The sequence below is a fragment of the Leopardus geoffroyi genome, chromosome B2 (genome assembly GCF_018350155.1).
Source record: "Leopardus geoffroyi isolate Oge1 chromosome B2, O.geoffroyi_Oge1_pat1.0, whole genome shotgun sequence".
Lineage (NCBI taxonomy): Eukaryota > Metazoa > Chordata > Mammalia > Carnivora > Felidae > Leopardus > Leopardus geoffroyi.
Genome location: NC_059332.1, coordinates 136844033 through 136870205, shown reverse-complemented (window position 1 = coordinate 136870205; position 26173 = coordinate 136844033). Strand labels below are relative to the sequence as shown.

At 42.4% G+C, this 26173-nt stretch overlaps 1 protein-coding gene and 1 long non-coding RNA gene across 5 annotated transcripts in view; one reads left to right on the top strand and one right to left on the bottom strand.

Annotated features, from left to right (window-relative positions):
* The window catches only part of ESR1 (estrogen receptor 1), a 390751-nt gene that overhangs the window by 278164 nt on the left and 86414 nt on the right, over positions 1-26173 (bottom strand). Inside the window, exon 1 of one of the 4 annotated variants that reach the window (XM_045500071.1) lies at positions 1738-2222. The exons of 1 other annotated variant lie outside the window; for it this stretch is intronic. The gene's annotated coding sequence lies outside the window, so the exon portion shown is untranslated. Of the gene's footprint in view, positions 1-1737; positions 2223-26173 lie in introns of those variants that run through there. 2 more of the 4 variants (XM_045500072.1, XM_045500069.1) reach the window with 2 other exon arrangements.
* On the top strand, positions 466-16837 carry LOC123609184. Its single transcript, XR_006717656.1, has 3 exons — positions 466-1680; positions 15384-15474; positions 16326-16837. It is a non-coding gene; the product is annotated as an uncharacterized LOC123609184 (long non-coding RNA).

Here is a 26173-nt window from a genome sequence, read left to right as displayed (position 1 = left end):
GAGCCCAAAGAGCAGCTTCCCTGAACTTTACTTTACTTGTCGCTGCGGGTTGGAGGCTAAATTTCACTGCAGGAGGAGGACAGGGCGGGGGGGGGGGGGGGGGGGGGTACGCAGCGGGATCTCCTAAAGGTGGCCCAGGGAAGACAAACTCGCGAGCCTAATCCAGGGGCCGGCTTTCTGTCCGGTGCTGCCTTATGTGCCCCAAGCCAGACCTCGTTCTATCTCTGTTTGTCTCTCTTTCTGTTTGATTCACTCTCCTAGTTGGCTGGAAATATGTAGTGTGTACATAGAATGACCCTGGGGAGGGCCACTCTGTAACTGAGATATGGCAGATAGAATGGGGTGTGCGGTTGCATGTGCAGCCAGCCACAGACAGCTATATTTAGCAGCTGCAGGCACTGAGAGGAGACATCTGGGGGGGGGGGGGGGGGGGAGGGGGACGGAGATTCAAAGGTGTACCTACAGGAAGAGCTGCACTCTGCCATCAGAAGCACAGTGCCAGACCTCAGTTTCCTCATCTGCAGAATTGCCCCAGAGTGGTCTTCTAGCCACGACCTTCTGAGATGCTCCCAGCCTGGCTTGCATGTTTGTGTTGGACCACAGTACTGTACTTGTTCCCATTATGAATTCTCATGTGAACGATGATTCACAAAAACCTCTGGTTAGGCACACATGGGTGTTCGTGTCTTCCACAGGTTATGCAACCAAAACTTCAGAAAGTTGAATATGAAATGTGACCTTTTCATACGAAATGTAACCTCAATTCATTAACCAGCTCTTTGGCCACTGTGTTACACTGCTGGTCTAACCAACAAATTTTGACATGCAATACTACATTTCTGTTCTTTAGTCCTACAACTGGACCTTCTCCGTTCACTTCGGCAAGGCTATGCAGAATCAAATATTCAGATGAAAAAGAAATAGAAAAAAAGTTTGTAACTGAATTAAAATCTAAGCATACACACACAAACAACATATATATCTGTATACACCACACACAAGATATGGGTAATATATGTGCACCCACAATCCTCGGTAATTTATACTTTGTGATAAACTTCCTTTGCCCCAGCCTGATAGACTCTGATACAACTACCTGATATGATCACCAATGCTTTGCTTTAACTGCTATTCCAAACACCCAACAGAGTACCCAACAAAATGTTCGTGGCACAGATAAATGCCAAGGTTGCTGTTACTAAGAGTAGGTGGTTTTTGTTTTGTTTTGTTTTGTTTTAAATACTAATAAGTATACATTTTACCTAGTTCTTACAAGAACAGACAGACGATTTTTGGACAATATGAAGATGTAGTAGGTTTAATATGAAGACAAAATTGAGCTTAGCATCAATAGCCATAGATTGTAGGCAAAAAAAGAGTTAAAAACACATTAGGTGAATCACAGATATGTCTCTTTATGGCCAGCAACCATTACTTTCCAAAGCAATTTTTTTACAGATGATTTCGTTTCCATAAATCACACTTCCAATTTTCAAATGTCTTTTTTAAACACATGCAAAAGCACTTCATAGGGCTCTTAAAAACCAGCACCCACCCAATTATACATAAATTACACAAAGAATCCTACAAGTCCTGGAAGGAAAAGGAGATACACACAGAAACCAACTGAAAGCAGCAAATCCTCATCTCCCTGCTAGGATACAGACACTAGCCAGAAAGGTAAGTTGCTTTCTCAAAATGCTAAAGCTACAAAGAGAGAAATCAAAACAACCCTACCCTGCTGGATCAAGAGCGTCTTTCTAGAAATGTTCCATGGGCTTGTAGAAGTCAGGGGCTGAGACAGAGGATGAAGGGAGGAATGCGCTCGCGTGTGCATGTAGCTCCGTGTGTGAGCGAGGCAGAGCGTGTGTGGATGTGTTTGTGTGTGCAATGGCAGGGATTCGGGAGGCAGCCAGTAGGCAGGGCACTTGGCAGCCCCTCCCGGCAGGCACAGCAGCCCGAGCTGCTGCACCCAGCTGGATGGACGGCAGGGGGGAGTGAGGAGAAGCTTGCTGTCTGCTCCCTGAGAGCAGAGTGGCACAGCCAGGGTCAGCGTTATTGGGGAGAAGCAAAACCCGGGCGCCTTTTGCTCCTCATCCTTGGAGCCCGGAAAGCGCCCCAAGCTTTCTGCTGCCACCCTAAGCAAGAGGGAAAGCAGGCTTGCTGTAAATCATAGGCTTATGGCTAAAATAGAATGCCAGTCAAAAGTGTATGGATATCAAGTTTACAAAATGTGACATGGGCGGTTTTTCCTGAAGAATGTAATTTAACAACAAAAGCCTTCTGGAATACGCTCGGATCAAATGCTTTGCTGGCCCCAGCCCCCCCCATCCCCCGCCCCCACCCCAGCCTCTGAACAGACACACTATTGCCGTGTGTGCCTCCAATTGCACCAGGAATCCAGACTTTGGAATAAATGTTTTGGCATTCTAGGGATGTGTTTCCAGCTGAAATGTAATACTCCTCCACCTCGTTAACCAAACCCACAAACCTTTCCACGAATAGCTCAGTTGACTGCTTTCTGTAAACATACAAAAAAATAGATATATATTATTAAAAGCCTGGGTATGAAGATAAGACAACGGTGGGTATCGCTACTCGAAACTGATTTTAGGCTTTCTGGTTGCATGGGTATTGATTGTGGTGAGGGTCTGTCACTTCTCAGCGGTGTCCTGGATGGGCCCGCCTGGTCCTCGACTTTTCTCTTGACCATGGTACTGACTCACAATAATAAGGTGCTCCCTTTTTGCCCTCACCCAAGGTCCCGGGACATGTGACACCTAGAGGAGCTTTTGTTGCCAGACGTTAGTCATGGCCTTGGGTATTAAATGACTCTAATCACAATGCCAGGAGTGGCCAGTCTCTGGCCCTGGGATCTCATGCAGTTACCAAGATATTATGAGTGGCTCTTGAGAGCAGTACGAAGAAGTAAAAAGTTGTATAAAAAAGAGTTAGAAAAATGTTAACGTTGTCACATCGCAAATATGTCATGCTTTAACAGACCCAAAGTGTTACAACAGTGGGGCAGAGATGCTCTCCCTCCTCCACAATCAGCTGTAAAGACAAATATTGAAAAGACAGTTACCCCTTTGTAGGTGACAGTGGTGATCCTAACTCCTCCTTAGGTCAACAGTGGCCACCCATGCCGTAAGCCAGTCCAAAATAAAACAAGAACGTGCAAGGAAGGAAGAAGAAAGGAAGGCAGGAGGGGAGAAAAGAAAGAAAGAAAGAAAGAAGGAAGAAAAAAGAGAAGGAGAGAGGGAGGGGAATCTGCAAATAATCATAGGCTTTGATTATTCTGAGACCAGCAATCAGGGTTAGTCCTCTAAAAGCAGTTTTCTTGAATGCTTTCTCTCCAGCATTCTCTTTCCTCTTCCTGGTCCATCTCCCTGGCTTGGGGACAGGGCTGGGGGAGGTCCGGCACCTTGCCAATTTTCTTTCAGTGTTTCTGGCAAACAGCCTCACAGTCCGGCTAGCTCCCAGCTCTCTCCTCTTCCCTCTCTCTCCACACTGTCACGCTGGACATGCTCACCCGCTGCCGTGACTTACAGGTACTTGTGGGTGAAGAAGGGCCACGTCTCTTTCTCCAACTCCACCACTGAGTGTACATCCAGACCCACTTTTCCAGCATCTCCTGGGCATTGCTGGCTTGCTCAAAATGAGTCATCATCCTCTCTCCCACAAACATGACGTTCCTCTCTACTCTGGCCTATGAACAGCATCACTGTCCCTCCTGTCGGCGAACGACGGTCTCTCAGTTTCCTGTGACGGCTGTCCCTCCCTCTCTTGTCTTCCACGTTGCTGAGCATTCTAGACTTGCTGCCTCTCCCTGTCCCCCCACTTCCATCATTCTCCTTCAGCCGCATTACCTGACCTGTTGGGAGAGCCTCCTAGCGACCTGCCTGCCTCTTCCTTCCCTCTACTTAGAGTCTGTCGCCTTTTACTTCCTCGGTCCTTACTGCTTCAGGACCCATCTTCTCATGGCCCGGCTGTACCTCTACCCAGATCGTAGCTTCCCCCAGAGTTCAGGACTTTCTCCTGCCTAATGCATCTCCTCCGAAGTGTAGCCTGTGCTGCAGCCCAACAAAACCCTTATGCTCCGACACTTAGAGCTTTCCTGATGACATTCTCTCTGCCCACAACCCCCGTTTGCTGCCCTGTCAGGGGAAAGCACGCTCTTCTTTAAGGCCCAGCCCAAATGCCACCACACCCATAATGTCTTCCTTGATTCCTTTTTTAAAAGGAATTTCCTCTCCATTGAACGCCAGTGGTATTCTCATGCATTTATTACATTCTTCCTTGAACGAATTATTTATATGTATGTTTAATCCCCTTGTCCTGCTGAGAAGCTCCTTGAGAACAGTCGGCCGAGAGTTATTTGGGAATTCGCTGCGTGCCTAGCACTGTGCCTGGTTATATCGATCGGGTCATCACATACTGGCTAATTGATTAATCCAGATACTTAAAAGAAAAAAGTAACAGCAAATTTATCCGCCAGCCATCTCTAAAAGCTAGCTTTCCATGTAACATTCTACCATTTTCAAGTGTTTTTGCTAAAAGATTATCTTTGTATCCTCATACCGACCAAGGCCATAAAGTCAAAATTCAAATTCATACAGTCTTGAAGATTAAGCCTACAATTCTTAGCAGCATGACTCACAAGAGAGCTCTGAATTCTTAGTTCATAACCAGATAATACTATGACTGAACACAGCTTCTTCTCCAGCTCTATTCAAAGCATTTTACATTTACAAAAACATGATTCCTACAATAGAGACATGAAAGAAAATACATGCGGAAATATTTCCAAAACAGCTTATAGTACTAGAAATGGTGCCTTCAGGGGCACCTGGGTGGCTCCGTCGGTTAAGCATCCAACTTTGGCTCAGGTCATGATCTCACAGTTCATGAGTTCGAGCCGCACGTCGGGCTCTGTGCTGACAGCTCAGAGCCCGGAGCCTGCTTCAGATTCTGTGTCTCCCTCTCTCTCTGCCCCTACCCCACTCATGCTCTATTTCTCTTTCTCAAAAATAAATAAACATTTTTAAAAAATGGTTCCTTCACTCTGAGACATGAGGGTCTAGCTATGTCTAAACTGATTATTATTTTTGATTAAAAATGCTGTTTGGGGGGCGCCTGGGTGGCGCAGTCGGTTAAGCGTCCGACTTCAGCCAGGTCACGATCTCACGGTCCGTGAGTTCGAGCCCCGCGTCGGGCTCTGGGCTGATGGCTCAGAGCCTGGAGCCTGTTTCCGATTCTGTGTCTCCCTCTCTCTCTGCCCCTCCCCCGTTCATGCTCTGTCTCTCTCTGTCCCAAAAATAAATAAACGTTGAAAAAAAAAAATTTAAAAAAAAAAAAAAATGCTGTTTGGGAGCTTATTTGACACCATCCATTTTCCTCTAAAGGAAAATGACGAATTTCCTTTTTAGTTTTGCTCATTTTATTTTTTTTTTATTTCTTTAAACCACTTTATTGATGAATGATTGACATACAAAAAGCTATACTTATTTAATGTGCACAACTCGGTGAGTTTAAGATGCGACTGTTTTTTTTGGGGTTTTTTGTTTTTTGTTTTTAAATTTACATCCAAATTAGTTAGCATCTAGTGCAACAATGATTCCAGGAGTAGATTCCTTAGTGCCCCTGACCCATTTAGCCCATCCCCCCTCCCACCACCCCTCCAGCAACTCTCTGTTTGTTCTCCATATTTAAGAGTCTCTTATGCTTTGTCCCCTTCCCTGTTTTTATATTATTTTTGCTTCCCTTCCCTTATGTTCATCTGTTTTGTCTCTTAAAGTTCTCATATGAGTGAAGTCATGTGATTTTTGTCTTTCTCTGACTGACTAATTTCACTTAGCATAACACCCTCCAGTTCCATCCACATAGTTGCAAATGGCAAGCTTTCATTCTTTCTGATTGCCGAGTAATACTCCCTTGTATCTATATACCACATCTTCTTTATCCATTCATCCATCGGTGCACAGTTGGGTAGTTTTGCTCATTTTAAAGAATTCAGCCTGTTTTAAGGGGTTTTAATTAGCTCGTAGACTTTTTTCAACTGACCTTTGATTTTTGTTTTATAAGGAAAAACTTATATGCAGGGAAATGCACATATCATCCATGTCCAGTTTAGACATGAGTTTAGAGAAATGGGTATGTCCTCAGTGAGGTCATGGAGTGTTTCTATCACGCCAGAGAGTCCCCTTCATGCCCCGCCCTAGTCAACTCCTAACCCCTGCAGGCAACCGCTGTTCTCGCATCTATCACCATAGATTGATTTTGCCTCCTGGCCCAGAATGTGACCTCTTACAAACTGGAGCACATATACCCTATTTCCAGCCAATGACACAGCCAGCCTGGTGCTGGGCAATGCGGTTCTGCCAAGGCATCCAAGTTCAGAGCTAGGTTTCTCTCAGTCAGAAGTCTTTCCTTGGGGCTCAGCTCCTTCAAGGCCACAGAATTTTCCTAACACCCTATGCATGGACCTTTTTAATTGTAACAAACTTTACATAAGCCTGCAAAGATTCAAGTTACTAAGAGGCCAAGTGGAATCCGTATTCTTTAACATGTTCTTAAACAGCCTTTTCTTCCCATGCCATTCCAAAACCAAATTTTGTATTTAAAAAAATGACTTATAAGCCCAGAATCAAATCCAAGATCCTTAATCTCACAAATTCTGGGACTTCAGATGCCATTTCCTGGCTTTCTACCCAGGAGCTGATAGAGAGTTTGGATATTTGGTTGTCAGGCAGAATAGCTACTCTTCATTATAAATCAGTGAATGATTCATATTTAATTCACCAGTTTAACAGAATTTAATAACTTTCACCTTACATTTTCCTGAAAAGATTTTTTAAAACATTCTAGAATCTTTTTTAGATAATTTACTTATATCACATATGGCAGAAGACACATTAGAAAGTACTTTCACCGTAAGTGCCATGAATGATAAAAGAATTCCAATTATTCCAATGGTTATTACACTGTGTCCCTTTTCCTCCCTTTATCTGTTATGTATTTGAGGAATCTCATTGCCAGTTTGGGGTATTCTCTGTCAAGAGCAATATCCAGATTATAGCTAAAGTCACATTGATTTAAATAGTCCCGTCTAATGTTGAGGAGGACCTTTGCACACATACATGCACACACACAGACACACACACAAATGTACACATGCCTAGTAATCAACCAAGTTGCAGCCAAATGAAAAAAAAAAGAGAGAGAGAGATTTGTGCATTCTGAGCCTTTTCAGGTCTTTTTTCCCATTTTGTCACCTCACTCATCGGGCAAAGTGGCTCCTTCCCACTCTCTCTAAGTACCCAAGACCCCCATGCTAGCCAGTCTTCCTCCCTTCTCCCAACTTCTTCATTTATAACCACACTGTCTCAAGGAAGTGATGTATTTACGAGTTTGCCAAGGAATGACTCATTCATTCAGTTGACTCGGAAAAATATATTGATAATACAATGTTATGTCAATTATATATCAATTTTTTTAAATGTTGACTAATTACTATTTACCAGGACCATTTCTAAGTGTTGGACACTACCCTAGTTAGCTCAGGCTGCCGTTACAAAATACCATCGGCTAAGTGGCTTAAAAACAGACATTTATTTTCTTACATTTCTGGGGGCTGGAAGTCTGAGATGAGAGTGACAGCAAGGTTAGATTCTAGTGAGGGCTCACTGCCTGGCTTTCAGAAGGCTGCCTTTTCCCTGTGTCCTCACATAGCGGAGAAAGTGCTCTCTTCTTCTTATAAGGCCACCGTTCTATTCTATTCTATTCTATTCTATTCTATTTCCAGACACAGTTAACCTTGGAGGTCAGGGCTTCAAGATATGAATTTTGGAGAGACAATTCTGTCCCTAGCAGTCACCCAAATATAAGCAAAAGGAATATCTCTGCCCTCACAACACTTACCTCTAGGGGGTTAGTGTTTACTCCTATTTAATGACCTCTCTTACCCGGCCACTTTCAAGAACATCTCTGCCTCTGTCTGCCCTCAGGGATTGATATTCCTCCAGGTTCATCCCCTAGGCCCCCCTGCCTTCTCTGGACTTCTTCCATTGGATGATCTCAATCATTCCTAGGGTTTTAGTTTCATCTTTACATTAAAGACTTAAAAATGGAACTCTCCATTCAAGATCTTTTGCTGGCTAGGAGAGCCAGCTAGTAGAGAGCCTACTAGACCTCATTTTTACTTGCATGTTCATTGATTCAATAAATATTTATTGAGCACCTACTATGGACTGGCCATTTGAAGCTCCACTTGTCCAAAATTAACTTTTCTTTTTCCCCACACCAACTCTACCTTCTGTCTCTTAGCTCAGCAAATGGCACTGCTGTTCACATAACTGTGTAAACAAAAAAATCCAGCCTCAATCTTGCCCCTCTTTCTCACTCTCTAGGTCGGACCCATCACAAATCTTTCTTATTTCCACCTCCCTGACTGCTGTAAGCCTACTCTCTTTTCTGACCATCTTATGATGTTCAGGCCACTCTCTTCTCTCCAAGCCTGCCTCCAGGCTTTTCCTTTCACTGCCCATTCTTCACACTGCAGGAAGAGTAATCTTTCTCCACAGTAAGAGAACTCGAATAGTTATCCTCATTTCTCTAGGGTCCCCACCCACTCTCCTACAGATATTGTGCTCCTGCCAAATTGAATTCCTTTCAAGTTTCTCTAACCCTCTGGCTCCTGTGTAAGTCCAAAAAGTCACATATGTGATTTACTCTCCCTGGAATCTTCTTCCCACCTTTTCATCAGACTTACTCCTAACCATCCTCCAAGTCTCCCTTGAGACGTCCCAGCCACCAAGAGGATGGCTTCCTTGATTTCCTAATGGGTGCTTCTCTTATACATGTCCATACCTCCCTAAACATCCCCAGTTATAGCCTTTATGCTGTTGGGATTTCCTGTATATTTTGTGGTATCCTCCCGCTGACCTATAAATTCAAAAAAGGCATACAGAGGCTATCTTTTTCCAAGTCATAAGTCCATCGCCTAGTACAATGCCTGATGTGTAGTTGGCCCCTAATAAATATTGTTTAAAAAATGAATGCTTAAACCCCTCCCAGATATCACATTTGCATTGTTAACTGACTTTTCAATAACTAACACAAAAGGAATGAACGTAATGGCTAGGGTTTAGAACGAGAGTTAGGAGAAACTTTGGAAACAGATTCATATTTTCTAAACAAATCAGCTTTTTTTTTTTTTTTTTTTTTTTTTGAGAGAGAGAGGGACAGAGAACAAGCAAGGAGGGGGCAGAGACAGAGAGGGAGACACAAAATCTGAAGCAGGCTCCAGGCTCTGAGCTGTCAGCCCAGAGCCCAACTCAGGGCTCAAACCCATGAACCATGAGATCATGACCTGAGCTGAAGTCAGATGCTTAACCAAATGAGCCCCCCAGGCGCCCCAACAAATAAGATTTCTTAACACATAACAGGCTATTAGAATCGATGGTCTCTTTATGGGTTATTGAGCCCAATCTCTTCATTGTATTTATAAGAAAACCGAGACCCAGAAAGACATAGGAGACTTGCAGAAGGTCATATGGCTAGGGGACATGGATTGGAAACTGGACCTTCAAATTGAGGGTTTCTACCCCACCTCAGCCTAACCAAGTGGATAATGCATTCTTTCTTCTCTTCATGTGGGCCATGAATCACATAAATCAAATTAAGACATAAACTTGGTGGCTTGATGAGGTATTCTTAGAGTCTTAGAAATCCCCAATTCTTTGGAAAACACAAGACTGTTTCCACGTTCTCAAATCACTGGTAAAGAAATGGGGAGAAGGATTTGAGAACATAAGTTAAAAACATTGAAACAACTTGTGGTCAGATAAATAACTTGCCTTATAAAACATGAGGAAATGAGTTATGCCACTCAAATCCATTACTCCACAGAAGAGAGTCCATTTAGGTCTGACTCTTATGACCATAGAATTTGAATCAAACTTTCTAGCTAAAAACAGGCAAACAAATAAAAAACCAAACAAACAAACAAAAAAAAAACTTTAAATCCTTCTTCTACCAGTTAAATTGTACAAACTTGCAAACAATTATTCCTGTAACCAAAAAAAAAAAAAATTGCTTTACTTTATCTGATATATTTCAACTATCAAGAGGATCCAATTTGAATGACTTAAAGGAAGGACCCTTCCCATTACTCATCAAGAAAACCACTTAATGATCAAAACATACTAGCCTTCCTAAACCCATAGTCTCTTCAAAGAACTGGAAAGATTATTAGAACTAACATTATAAACACTCAAAGATTTAGAAGAATTTAGTGGCAAACTTTTGGCCAGTTCTCAAGTAAATACATCACTCAGTGACATTTGCCAACAGCTTTTTGCACTACAAATACAAAGAAATAGTAATTCAACAAACTTTTCTGCCAAATGCTATTAAGTGGTTAACTGTACAAATTGTAATTTCTCCCCTTTTCTCTACCCTGCCCTTCCCCTTAATTTTCAGTCCTTAATACATGTTTCCTTCTTCCTTACCTGCTGGTAAGCTTCTCTCTTCTTTGAAACCTTTGCCAGCCAGCCCTAATCAATGTAGGTCACCCCACTGAGATCCAGAATTCTAACGTAAAAAATGTCTGCCCAGCCAATGTGTTCTTTCTTACTTGTGTGTCCTCGACTCCCTCGCCTTCCTTTTCAATGGCCCCAGTCATTGATACTCCTTCCTCAACACAACCGTCCCAGACCCAGGTATAAGTATTGGTGAGGTGTCCCAAGTTCAAGCTGAACACCTCCCTCACCCTCCCAACTCCCCATCCTATCAAAACTCCAGGTTGCTCAAGGTCTTAATTTCGGTTTATAGAAATGCATCTGATCATACTAATTTCCATCCTTACCTGACATACAGGTATTTGAATTTTAAAAAAGGAAACCTTATTAAGCCAAGGAAAGCTCTCCTTGTGGAAGTTCAGGAGCATGAAACTCCTGCTCCTGCATGAAAGTGCAGAGCAGAGTGTAGGGTCTGGGAGGAGGTATTCGGAAATGGCATACTGTGCTTGTTTTTCTCCAGAGGTTTGAAAATTCAAAATGGAAATGAGTTATCTCAAACCACTCCTTGGTTAACCCTTGAGGTGCCACGATAAAGACATGCCCTTCCTCCTCACAGGGATAGTCTTTGTTCTTGCATAAGCAATCATCTAATATGAACAATCACAGTCGGTTCCTAGGGGCCAAGTCAGGGCTTTCATAGGACATGCTCCATGGCAACAGTCCAATCAGAGAGAATGACCATTTTCCCAAACGAAAACCAAAGGTGAAACATTCCAAATACCTAATATTTACTTCTTTGCTCCTTTGTGATGTTGGAGAGAGAGGAACATTAGAGCAATAAAGTCATGTTCTAGATGCTTGTGTCAAACGTCTCAAGTTTAAGTCTGACAATCCCCTTCCCATGGGCTTTTCTTCACAAAAAAATGTGGTCTCAGACTCTTGGTGACACGATAATTTAGCTTTTTCACAGAGGGCATCAGAGCAATTAAACTAGAGTTTTGCTCATGAACCTAGACATACTGATTCTTGAAAATAAATGCTGCATTCATTCAAATGAATGTTTCCCAATTGACCCTAAACCACCCCTTACTATATCCTTAACATCCTTTTACATCTCTGCCCGCCAGGCAGAGTTATTGTTTTGGGTAATCTAGCATTTGCTGAGTGGCCAGGAGCACTCACAACCTCATACTCTTCACATGGTGTAAAGGAATTTCCATGGAAAGTCTGAGCCAGAACTTCCTGAGTCCCAGCCTGTACCACCTTGGGGCCTCATTCCCAGTGGCCGTGATGGAGTTTCATCACCTATCACCCCAATCTGTATGTGGGGAGGAAAGACATTGGCAAAGGAAACCAGATTGTCTCCACCTCTCTGTAAGCTGGTTTGGTGGTGAGAATTATTTCTGTTCACTCTGAGCTAGTGCAATATGAGCATGATCACCAATCTCAGGACTCTTCTTCAAATCGTCCCCAAAACATCCTTTCTCCTTTCTCTAGAGTTCATTTCTTTACTGATATCTCTAAACCTTGTCAGAGGCCAAAGGTAAATCCGGATGGCTGTTAACTGAGTATCTATCACATGCTTTATAGATATTACTTCACTTTAAGATTTTAAGTATATAGGGGCACCTGGGTGGCTCAGTCTGTTGAGCATCCGACTTTGGCTCAGGTCATGATCTCATGGCTCGTGAGTTCGAGCCCTGCATCGGGCTCTGTGCTGACAGCTCAGAGCCTGGAGCCTGCTTGGGATTCTGTGTTTTCCTCTCTCTCTGCCCCTCCCCTTCTCATGCTCTGTCTCTCTCTTTCAAAATAAATAAACGTTAAAAAAATTTTTTTAATAAAATGAAATTTTAAGTATATAATGCAGTTTCTGTTTTAAACTGCCAAAGCTATTTTTGAAGACATCTTGAGATTTCCTCTCACTTGTGCCTGCCACTCACCAATTTCCCCCTTGGAGGCAAAGGATGTTAACAGTTTTTAAAAGTTTCCTTCCAGGGGTGTCTGGGTGGCTCAGTCAATTAAGCATCCACCTACCGATTTTGGCTCAGGTCATGATCTCACGGATCATCGATCCCCGCATCAGGCTCCGTGCTGACAGCATGGAGCCTGATGGAGTTTCTCTCTCCCTTTCTCTCTGCCCCTTCCCTGCTTACACACATGCTCTCCCTCAAAATACATAAACTTTTAAACAAATAAATAAATAAAAAATAAAAGTTTCCTTCCTGAGATGGTTCATGCAAACAGAAAACACACCTTTACACACACACACACACACGCACACACACTCTCTCCCCCACGGTCTTTTTTAAAAATCCAAACAGTAGCATATAGCCTGTTTTCCGTCATGTGTTTTGTTTTCTTTAATAATATATCTTGGATGGCTTTCTATTCTGTTACAGATACATCTTCCTCTTTTTTTATGAATGCATAGTATTCCACTGCATGGAAGAAACATAATTTATTTTAACAGTTCTCCATCAATAGCCAGTAGGTTTGTGCCCAGTCTTTTGCCATTATCAACAATGCTACAATCAGCCAATCCTCGTGGATGTAAATACGTGCAATATCCATCTTAGCAGATGTTGCCAAAACACCCTCTACAGTGCGGTATAATTTGTACCCCCACACCCTCACCAATATGGTGGATCTTTGAACTTTTTGATCTTTCTCAAACTAGTATCTCCATGTAGTTTTTTTTAACGTTTATTTATTTTTGAGACAGAGAGAGACAGAGCATGAATGGGGGAAGGTCAGAGAGAGAGGGAGACACAGAATCTGAAACAGGCTCCAGGCTTTGAGCTGTCAGCACAGAGCCTGACGTGGGGCTCGAATTCACGGACGATGAGATCATGACCTGAGCCGAAGTCGGACGCCCAACCGACTGAGCCACCCAGGCGCCCCATCTCCATGTAGTTTTAACTTGCACTTTCTTACAATCAGTGAGACTGGGCATCTTTTCACATGTTTTAGTAGGAATACTAGCCCGACCACCTAGGGGTTGGGTGAATTTGAACAAATTAAAGTCTTTGCGATCTATAAAGTTGGGACGATTCTTACCTCAAAAGGTTGTTGCACAGATTAAATGCAATGATATAGGAAATGCATGTTCTACTTGTTAATTTTCACCATTATTTTTCCAGTAGTTAATAATTACTGGGGCCCCAGAAGCACAAGCTAATAATGCATTAAAGGTCACAGGAAGTGTGATAAAGGGGAGAGTTGTGTGGCCCAAAGGTTTTCGATGAAATAAAGAGCTGTTGTTGAAGGTTTGCTTACGACCATTCCAAAATGACAGTTGGTTTAACACAACATCATTGAAATTCAGTACAAATCAGGACTGTTTCCGTGAGGATAAAAAATAACCATGCATAGTGGCACCTTAGGTGTGGAGTAGAACATTAACACCAGAAGCAAGCTATGTAAACTTGAAAACAGAAACTCACTTATGAATCCAATGTGTTTTGGGAATGAATTGTTGAAATGCCAGCTTTGACTATTTTACGTTTTCAGACCCATTGCAAACCACCTTCTGTCACTCCCACTGAGGCATTGTACAGCACAAGTAAACATCCATCAGCGGATTTTAAACCTCTGTAAATAAATGGTAGATTGTTGACAAAATTGTGGCTGTCGTCTCAGGAAAAAGACTGCAGCTTCCATAAAAATAAAAAGAACTATTCTGAGGCAGACTATCGATATCAGGTGTTAGATGCTTTGATATACAATTAAAATGCTTGAAACTCGGGGTACCTCGGTGGCTCATCGGTTAAGCGTCTGACTTCGGCTCAGGTCATAATCTCACAGCTCATGAGTTTGGGCCCTGTGCTGACAGCTCAGAGCCTGGAGCTTGCTTCAGATTCTGTGTTTCCCTCCCTCTCTGCCCCTACCCTGCTCATGCTTGCGCGCGCCCGCGCTCTCTCTCTCTCTCGAAAATAAATAAATATTTAAAGAAAATGTTAATAAAAAGTAAATAAATAAAATGCTTGGAACTCAAATGGCAAATGTGTCTACAATCTAATTTAGAAGCCCTCTATGTATAAAATGATCGGTAAAGTTGAAACCACAAATCACCCAAATTTCCTTAATCATATCTTTTAATCTTTCCATTTATATTGTATTATTAATACAACCATTGGATTTGGAGACTGTGGGTTCCAAGAAGAGATAGGAAAACAATGATTGTGACCTTCAATGTATTTTTCATGGAAAGAAGAGATTACATATTTATATAAAAATATTTACATATTTTTCATTTTTTGCAAAAGAAGCCAAGTAATTGTTTTTATATTGGAAGGAAACTCTATTGTTACATATTTATAAGTTTTCTGATCCATAGCATAGACATCAAAGAAGTTTAATACTCAGCCTCCTTTCCATGGTTAAATATACTCTATTCCAAATTTTTAGAAATCCATTAAAAGGAAAGTAAATAGGCTATCATTAAAGATAGCATCCTTTTCCCCTAAGATTTTTTAAAATGTGTTTTTACATTACAAGTACATAGATCTAAAATGAAGAATTTAACCAAGTTAGATTTAATCTTCCACGGGGAGTAGGTAGGCAACCTACTGTTACAGGATTTGTCACTTTGAACCACACATATCGTTGTAGTGTTGTGTTTCTTACAAGATTTTGAGATCCTGTTGGGTCTCTAGCACACTGCCTGGCACTTGTTTGTACCCAGTAAATATAGGGAAAGAGAATGAATGAATGAATGAATGAATGACATTACTCACATTTCTTTTTTAGCTTCATGTAGATAAAAGGTTTCTTTGACATTTTGCCTGTTGTTTTGAATCATATAGCATTTACCAGGGGTTTATTACTATCTGAAATATTGAGCAATATCCATTCCTCAAGAAGTATAGGCTGAGAATACGTGTTCTGATCAGCAGATGTCCTGAAAGCCACACGTCTCCAAGTGTCTCAGCCACACCAAGATAAGCTGTCTGTGGTACGTACACTAAGTCTCCCCTGAAATTCTTAAGTCCCAGCTCAATCCACAGCGTGGGCTTCTCCTCCTAATGACCTCCCAGGAACAACATCGCCCAGTGGCCACAGGCTCACTACATGGCTGACAAAGTCAAGAGGAATGAATAGAATGGATCTGAGGGCCCCTAACACCACACACTTAGCAACAGGCCAGCTAGCTCAGAGGTGCTCTATTCACAACCAGATGCGATGGTTCTACCCAATCACCATGAACTCTTCATTATCAGTTAAGAGCACTTGCTGCTTATATAGGTATTTTGGGGAAATCTCATGATATCCAGCTTTATACAGTCTTTTATTTAGGCCCAGAAATTTCAATCATAATGCTAATTTTCTAAATAATATTATAAACTCCTTGGAGGTGGAGACTAAGTTCAGGAATCGGTTCAGGATGACGTGATGGAGACTCCTGGTGGTAGAAAGATTGGCCTCCTTATTTTAGTCTTTTTATTAACTGAATTAAGTGATTTGATGGTCAACAGGTTAAAAAAGCTGAACCATGTTGTTTTGGTCAAATATATATATTTATATATTTATATTTATATACAAACAGAATGTATATCTATATACACACAGAATGTTAAAATGGAACCATTTTGTCACAGTGTTGGGCTAAGGTCCCTAAACATTATATGCCACAATTCAAAGTGAAACCTAAGGCTGCCATGCAGTGTTGGGGGGAGAAAAAGAAAAAGGTAGCAAGGGAGATTTCACTCTTTCCTCTCCCACATCAAGGATATAAAAGGATCAGGAGTTGGGAAATTAGAGGATTTTCAGAGAAAGTAATTTGCTGTGTGTCCCCCTCCTCCCCAGACGGAAGACGTAGGACATGCCCACATTCATTCCAAGCCCTGGAAAAGGGGCTGCAACACAACACAGACTGGAAAAATGTCTTCCGAGAACTGGCAGACACAATGACCTCGTGGGTCTGATCCACTTGGAAATCTGAAGGACAAGAGAACCTGGCCCCCTACTCTGTACACAAGCCAAGGGAAGACGGTCCTGTTGGGACTGGGCTCTGCCCACAAAGTTTGTGGAAGCGAAGCATGGAGCTGATGGCCACTGCTGGAGAGAACTAATGCAGGTTCGATGTGGATTCGGCCCACGAGGACAGCCTGAAAGGGGACAGGTGACCTCAACAGGAAGTGCTTCGTTGATACCTGAGACTGAGGAGGAACCATCCATAACCTGCCAGAGGCTGTGATATTACCTGTGGAGGGAACCACAAGTGAAAGATCCCAGGAGCTGGGGCGGGGGACGTGTATCAAAAGCACCTGTCGGGCGCCTGGGTGGCTCAGTTGGTTAAGCGACCGACTTCAGCTCAGGTCATAATCTCGCAGTTTGTGAGTTCGAGCCCCGCGTCGGGCTCTGGGCTGACAGCTCAGAGCCTGGAGCCTGCTTCCGATTCTGTGTCTTCCCCCTCTCTCTACCCCTCCCCTGCTCATGCTCTGTGTCTCTCTGTCTCTCAATAATAAATAAATGTTAAAAAAATTTTTTTTAATTGAAAAAAAAAAAAAAAAAAAAACACCTGTGAAGGAGCTCCTAACACCTGCCAGACCTAGAAAACATGACACCAGCTCACCACAGCATTTTCACCCCTCTTTTCTCTGCTCTGGACGCACCCATCCGAACCCTGCAGGGGTCAAACATTCAGCTGGCAAGATGCACAAAGAGAAATAAATGTGAAAGAAGGAAAAAGAGGCCAACTGCCCTCTCCCCTGCTCGTGCAGCAAGCTTGTTTGAGGCCTGAACTGGGAAAGGGGAAGAGATGTGACAGTAAATGAAACTCACACGGTTTGATATTTACATTGGACTGGTTGTATTAATTAGTGACTGGAGGTCCTTTATTACTTGGAAGGGACCAGAAAGTCTTGAGATTTGCTTTGCATTTCATCCAGGGAAACAGCTGGCCTCGCAGAACATATTTAAAGGCACAGTGAATACTCTCTTATATTCCATGAGACCCACTTTTCTGTGTAACGGTCACATTTACAGTCCTTCAAGGAATTCAAGCTTCTCACACCCCTTTCCCCCTACTGCCTTCAAGAAATAGAACAGATAGATTCCATAACTGGTCATTGAGACCATCTGGGGTGAAATTGGCTAAGCCAAGGAAGTCAACACATCTGCTACTTCTTTTCAAGGACACACTGATGCCCAGCAGAATAAAATGTCTTGATAATTCTTCACTTGTCAAATTACAGATTTTTTAAAGAAGGCAACAAGAGGCACTCCAAGAGGTTCCATTTATACCTTTGTAGAAAGAGGTTTATACCCTTGTATAAAGCCACTTGCCTCCTTCAGCAACATTTGTATGTACGGATGCTTGTTAGTGCCGTTGTTTAGAAACACAGAACTGCGGGGGACAGGGGTCTGTGTTTTCATTAACCACTCCCTAAATCAAGTCCAGCAAGGGTGAAATGAAGAAAGGGTATATTCAGTTCACAGAGCACCAGGCCCCAGTGGCACGGCCGCTCTCCAGCACAGCGCCCTGCCTGCAGCACGTCTGGAACTAGATCAAGGGCAGAAAAGGCAGCCTCTTGCTGCCAGGCACGCAGGGCTCGCAAAGAGCATCTGACTTTGTCCGTTGGTCCTGGCCCCGCCAGAGTCAGGAAAATTCTCTCAGGAAACAGACCACGACCGACCACCTCTGTAATAGCTGTTATCTAGAACAGCCTGTGACTTTAAAATCATGTCAAAGTCAGGAGTATTGTGAGCATGCCGTGAGAACAAGCCAGGTAACCACAGGGTGTGAGGGCTGGACAGGATCTTAGGGGTCATCCAGCTAAACCGTTATAGTCTTCCCCACTGCCCATTCACACAGAGGGTGAGACTCACAGGGTGTAGACATCCCTCTTCCAACCTTGGGTTCTCTGCGACCCTTCCTGCACCAAGATTCTTCTCCCACTAAAAGGACATTGATCTGGGAATAACCCTTTTGCACGAAGTGCATAGACACCATTTGACAACAGAATTCTTGAATCCTACTGCCTTGGCAAGTCTCATTCCACAAGTCTGTGGTCACGGTACAGTCCAGAACTGTGTGCGTCCATTACACCTTTTCTTTGCATAGACTGGGTACAGAGGCCCTCATGGGTTGAGTGACAACATAGAATCATGGTCTCATAGCTCGTTACAAATGGATGAAATCTGTGTTTAGTGTCACCTCCCAGTAAGCCCAGTGCTTACCTGCTGTGGCCAGTTCTCTTTGCTTTGTCCTAGGATCTTTCAGTGCTTCCCTTTTGAGATTTTTACCCTCTCAACAAAATTCTCAGCTTCTCAGGGCACATGCCATAGGGATTTTGAGGGAAATGATCACTCTGAGATGTTAAGGGGCCATCCCAGGATCAATTATATAATAAAGGGAGTGTATCCTTAAGCCACCATGGTTCTCAAAATATGGTCCAAAGCAACTGCATCAATATCATCTGGGAATTGGTACAAATGCAAATTCTCAAGATGACTCATTCTTTCCCTTCTTTACTTTCTTTCCATATCTCAGTTCAAATGTCATCTCTCCCTGACCACGCCAACTAAAGTGCTCCCCCCCCCCCCCCCCCCCCCCGGGCCCCTTCTTCATTCGCATCTCCATTGTCCTGTCATTATGATGTTTTCTTATTCATAGCCCGTTTCTCTCTTGGTCACTATAATGGTTGGTTTGATGCGTTAACTTGGCTAGACTGTAGTACCCATTTAATCAAACACTAATCTAGGTGTTTCTATGAATGTATTCTGTAGATGTGGTTAACAATAACAATCAGCTGACTTTAAGTTGCCTCCCATATTGTGGGTGGGCCTCATCCTGTCAGCCGAAGGCCTTAATAGCAGAAACTGAGGTTTCCCAGAGAAGAAGAAATTCTACCTGAAGACTGCAGTGCCAACTCCTGCCTAAGTTTCCAGGTGGCAAACCTGTCCTACAAATTCCAGATTTGCCCAGCCACCACAATTGCAGGAACCAATTGATAAATATTACTGAAGCATGAACAGCATAAGTTTGAGGTGAGGGGCACTGATGTAGGAACTTTCTAAAAAGAGAAACTAGTATATGCAAAAGCTTTTCGGTAGGGAAAATAGCACATTAAAAAAAATCTTAAAAGAATCCTAAAAAGTTTCAGCACCTGGAAACCAATGAGGTAAGTGACGGTGAAGTGGTTACTATGCCATGTAGCCTAAGAACCTTTTTAACCCAGGAGCAACAGACTGCCAACAGATTCAGAGAGAAATGAGAAAAGTACATCTTATGACACTGAGTCACACATTTGCCTAACTCAGTCTTTTTTTAAGTGTATTTTTATTTATTTTGACAGAGAGAGAGAGATAGAAAGCAAGCAGGGGGAGGGGCAGAGACAGAGGAGACAGAGGGTGACAGAATCCCAGGCAGGGCCCACGCTGGCAGCACAGAGCCTAATGCAGGGCTCAAACTCACGAACTGTGCGATCATGACCTGAGCCAAAGTCAAGAGTCAGACGCTTAACCAACTGAGCCACCCAGGCGCCCCTTGCCTAACTCAGTCTTGAAACCTTGTCACTTGTTCTCTGATCTTAGCACAACAGAAAATAAACACTAATTTTTAGATTACAAGCAATCAGAATTTTCTTTGATGGAATAATAGTATAAATGAGACCCATTGAAGAAAATAAAAAGCAGTTTCTCCTGTTACTGAAGTTGATACAGTTCTTTGATAATGTTTTTATATTTTAAAATACATATGTTCTCCCAAAGCTGAACATTTTGAGCAACAAAATGAAAGTAATATTAGATTATAACTCAAGAGTATAAAATAAATACCCATGAATCTATACTGATAACAATAAATGATTGAACAAATAAATAAATGGGGGAGAACAGACAAATCTCCTGAGCAGAAGAATTCCAAATAACTTCTGTACATACTTTATCCTTAAGCTGTACATACTTTATCCTTAAGCTCCCCCCTTAAGGAGGGGGAGCATAACCCCCGACTCCTAACAGTGGGTTGTGCATAGTGACTTTCTTCCGAAGAATATAGTATGGAGAGGGAGGAACCTTAACTGTACAAAACTCACAATGCTACCTCAGCCAGATGGTCAAGGTCAACATCAATAGTCATAAATCATGTTGGTAGTATATACCTTTGATATGATGTAAGGAGAATGCCATATGACCTCCGTCATCTTCCTCCCCAAAAAACCCATAATCCCTGTCTAAACGTGAGAAAAACACCAGACAAATACCAACTGAAGTATATTCTACAAAATACCTGACCAGGACTCCTCAAAAGTGTCAAGGTCATAAAAAATAAGGAAAGTCTGAGAAACTGTCATAGCCAAGAGACACAACAAAATATAATATGGCAGTCTAAAAACTGGAATAGAAAGAGGACGTTAGGTAAAAAGTAAGGAAATTGTTACAAAGCATGTGCTGTCATTAATAATAGTGTATTAGCGGTGGCTCAGTCAGGTAAGCATCTGACTCTTGATTTGGCTCAGGTCATGATCTCACGGTTCATGAGTTTGAGCCTTGCATGAGGTTCTGCACTGACAGCTCAGAGCCTGCTTGGGATTCTCTATCTATCTCTCTCTCAAAATAAATAAAGAAACTTAAAAATAATAATAATAATAATGTATTGTATTGGTTCCTCACTTGCAGTAAATATACAGTTCTAATGCATGATTTTACTAATTGGGGAAACTGGGTATATGGAACATATAGGAAACTCTACTATCGTCACAACTTTTCTATAAATCTAAAACTGTTATAAAATCAAAAGTTCCTTTTTTTTAAAATTTTTTTTAACATTTATTTATTTTTGAGACAGAGAGAGACAGAGCATGAACGGGGGAGGGTCAGAGAGAGGGAGACACAGAATCCGAAACAGCTTCCAGGCTCTGAGCTGTCAGCACAGAGCCCGACGCGGGGCTCGAACTCACAGACCGCGAGATCATGACCTGAGCTGAAGCCGGCCGCTTAACCGACTGAGCCACCCAGGCGCCCCTAAAAGTTCCTTTAAATACACACACGCATATATATCTTCTTTTTTTTTTTTTTTAATTTTTTTTTCAACGTTTATTTATTTTGGGGACAGAGAGAGACAGAGCATGAACGGGGGAGGGGCAGAGAGAGAGGGAGACACAGAATCGGAAACAGGCTCCAGGCTCTGAGCCATCAGCCCAGAGCCTGACGCGGGGCTCGAACTCACAGACCGCGAGATCGTGACCTGGCTGAAGTCGGACGCCCAACTGACTGCGCCACCCAGGCGCCCCTACACACACACATATATATCTTCTATGAAAACTGAAATTATTTTCTAAATGGCCACATGCAGAATTTCAGACACCGCTTCTTGTTAGAAGACTCTGGAATCAGCTCATCTGGGTTATTGTCCATCCACATGCTTATGAGGCTCCTGCAGCCACTAGAGGGTTTCCTCTGTCCGTCTGGCTCGGCACAGACCCATGGCATTTAAGAACCTGGCTCCTGGCAACATATTGCCCGTCCTTTTCCAGCCAGCAAGATAACTGGCGTGTCCCCAGCAGAGGGAGAGGTGGCCCTCAAGTATTTTATACTTTTGAGTTATTACTTCATTTTGTTGCTCAAAATACCTGTCAGCCATTGCCCTGCAAGAACTGGCAGATTGTCCCTTCCTCCAGGCACACACAGCAGAGGTGTTTGGTTTGGGGAGCAGATCAGAGCTGAACAACAGCCACTACTTGCCCCCACAGCCCGGCACAAGTTGTTGCCACGGCCTCCGAGGAGGCAGGGTGTCTCGTCTGTAGGCTGCTGCTGGGTGACACAGAGGCCAAGGGGCTGGAGCGGTGAAGCCAGCCCGTGCCGCAATGAAACTAACCTGAACAAACCCCTGGCTTATAAACCTCAAGTGTCATGTAAGATAAGGTGAAATTTTATTTCACAATCTAGTAAGTGCAGGTAGGGTACTGGGAAGGGCAGGGACAAGGTAGAGGATAGAGGCGTATTTAGCATTTTAGTTGACTTTGATTTACCCTTAATGCTTTTCCATATTTGCTCTGAACTTAATTGCCTATTCATACACACTTCCCATGTTCATTTTTAATTTTTTGATGTTGATTTATTTTTGAGAGAGAGAGACAGAGTGCAAGACAGGGAGGGGCAGAGAGAGAGAGGGAGACACAATCTGAATCGGGCTCCAGGATCTGAACTGTCAACACAGAACCCAATACAGGGCTCGAACTCACAAATCGTGAGATCATGACCTGAGCCAAAGCCGGATGTTTACCTTACTGAGCCACCCAGGTGGCCCCACACTTCCTGTGTTTAAATGATTAGATTTCTAGAGGGGAGCTGTAACATCAGGGAAGCTTGACTTATAGAAGGTGGCCAGAACAACGGAGAGCAGAAAAATGGACACCCACTCCCAACACACACACACACACACACACACACACACACACACACACACTTTCCAATTGGTGCACACATTTCTGGAGGGGAATATGGAAGTATTTATCAAGAGTCTTACACATATTTATACTTGCAAAATTATCTTAAAGAACTAACCTAAGATAGACACTAATATAACAAAGACATGTTCATTGAAGTGTCACTTACTAAACACTTGGAAGTAAACTAAAAACACAAACATCTGCTAACGGAGAAATAACTAAATAAATCATTATCCATAAATAAATTCAATTATAACACTGAATTGTAATACTATTCTTAAAAATGAATTGTTCAAAAATAGGCTTGCCATCTCATATAAAGAAACCAGGCTAGGGGCGCCTGGGTGGCGCAGTCGGTTGAGCGTCCGACTTCAGCCAGGTCACGATCTCGCGGTCCGTGAGTTCTAGCCCCGCATCAGGCTCTGGGCTGATGGCTCAGAGCCTGGAGCCTGTTTCCGATTCTGTGTCTCCCTCTCTCTCTGCCCCTCCCCCGTTCATGCTCTGTCTCTCTCTGTCCCAAAAATGAATAAACGTTGAAAAAAAAAATTAAAAAAAAAAAAAAAAGAAACCAGGCTATAAAAATGCATGATGTGTTTGCCCCTTTATAGATTTTACTATTTTCTATACTTGTATTTCTGCATGAACATACATTGCTTTCATAAATAAAAAGAAAACAAGAACTGATAAATTTCTTTCTTTTATTTCTAAATATCCCAAGAAAGAAGGATGGAGAATCAGATTTGAGTTCTACTTCCCAGGGGTTGTTTGGGTGACCTTTAGTCAAGAAAACTTTTAAGTCCTCGTTTTTATTTTTTATTTTTTAAAGTAGGCTACATGCCCAGCATAAAGCCCAGTGTGGGGCTCGAACTCATGACTCTGAGGTCAAGACTTGAGCTGAGATCTATAGTCAGAGGCATAACCCACTGAGCCACCAGGCACCCCATCCTCATTTTTAAAATGAAGGGTTTAAACCCAACAGTCCAAGCTCTGAACTTTTCATGATTCCATGATTTACATGACTGTAATAGACATTTCGACAGCTGATTACAGTTAAATAATTTTGCCCAAATGTATCTCATCTTTTAGAATTTTAGTTATTATTTGTTGAGTACCACCTACCTCTGCTTCACACTCTTCTACAAAAAAAGCAGAGCTACAAGAAAATCAGTTATACCAGCTACTCTTAATAGCTTTGCTGTTTCCACTAAAAATTTAATTTGGAAAATACATCCTATCCTGAAAATGTATCTTTTTCACAGTACTTCTTTAACAAATATTTTCACTGTTTATTGGAAAGATATTTTATTCTGCTCCGCTAAATAAAAACTTAGTCATTCTGATCTGCCTGGTACATAATTTGGGCGTGTAACAGCTAACAAATACATGTGGCAAGTAGATGAAAACATAAAGAAAAGAATGGAAAGAGAGGAGAGCATGGGTAGCATGTAAGAAAAAGAACACTCTGGGTGGGAATTAGTGTGTTAAGGTCCTAGTCTCAGTTTCTTTGTCCTTTACTAGCTGTGTGCCCTTCGATAAATCACTTCCTCTCTTGGAGCCTTGGTTTCCTCATCCATAAGATTAAGGCATCATATTAAAATAATTTTCAAGGATCCTTCATATAAAATTCTACCTTGAAAGAAGTTTGGAAAAGAAATGTATAGTTTTAAAAGAAAAAAAGGGAGGGGGGGCACCTGGGTGGCTCAGTCAGTTAAGCATCCGACTTCAACTCAGGCCACCATCTCACGATTCGTGAGTTCGAGCCCCGCATCGGGCTCTGTGCTGACAGCTCAGGGCCTGGAGCCTGCTTCAGATTCTATGTCTCCCTCTCTGTCTGCCTTTCCCCCGCTCATGTTCTGTCTCTCTCTCTCAAAAATAAGCATTAAAAGTTTTATTTTTAATAAAATAAATAAAAGAAAAAAAGATTTAGTTTTGCTAGTATCTGCATCCTACAACAATAATTTAGGAGCCACTTACACTTAATAACTCCGTTAGATTTTGATTAAAAAAACATGTAAAATAAAGACACAATGTCTAGCTGGAAATTTCTACAGTATGATTATATAGACAAAGTAGCAAGAACAGTCTCAGGACTATACAGAATTAGCAAGCTAATGGTGGGTCAATGCTTTGTCCCATGATTTTGTTATTAAATGCTCTCCTGGGGCTGTTGAGCAGACTGACCATTAATAACCCATGAAATCAGCCAATAACATTGAATCTAATCTTTGCCTGAATTCTGCCCACGGCTCGGCTTCACCTTTTTTGGAAGTACAGAGAAACTTGAAAGTCCAGTGGCTTTTAGTTGGCTACACCTTAGAATCGTAAGAAAAGCTTTTATATAATACACGTGGTGGCCATGCCATACCCAGGAAATCAGAACCTTGGGAGAGTTAGCTATAGGTAGTTTTTTAGAATCAGAGTGATTCTAATATGCTGCCAGTTGAGAACCACTTGGTGAAATATTGAAACATATGAGTAAATGTAAGAAGTGAGAAGTGTTCAAAAAAAAAAGGAAAGAAAAAAAGGACAGGCTTTTCTTAGCAATGTACAGGTGCACGGGTTGGGTTTGCTATTGTATACTCTGCACTGTACAAAAAAAATAAGAAAAAATGGGTTTAACCATGAGAACTTGCGTGACAAAAAAGGAAGATGCAAAGGGACAGCTGTGTGCGATTTCCTGAGGAAAGTGGAAACTTCTTTTAAAAATTAGGCCAGGAACTAATTCTGTCTTGGGTGGCTGAGAATCAAGATGTGGATTCCCTGGGTTTACACACTCTCCTGCACAACTCACTCCTTCACAGTCATCCATTTCTTCGGTGTTAACCATGCAGTCCTCCCGTTCACCTCTCATGATTCCTCATTCTTAATATTAACACCATTCTAACCACAACCCCTGGCTCCTTCCATCATCAGCATTTAACATTTGTGTCCAGTGAAATACCTAATTGCTACTTTCACCCCTTCTCCCCAGTTTCCACAGCCATCACCCTCACCCATGCCCTGATTTGAGACTGGTGAAAGAAAAAAACACACCCAAACCTCAAAAGCAGACGTGCCCTCCTCTGGCTTCTGATGCTCAAAGCTAGCTCCCGCACAAGCCTGGGTTAACCCTTCTCGGATGCCATTCTCATCCTCAAAAAACCATCCTGGAACTTTCTGCTCATCACATAAAACCTACTCTCTACCTGCTGGCCCATCCCGTCAACCCGATTGTTCACATCTCTCAATACGAACGTCTTTCTCCAACCAGTCCAGTCTGTA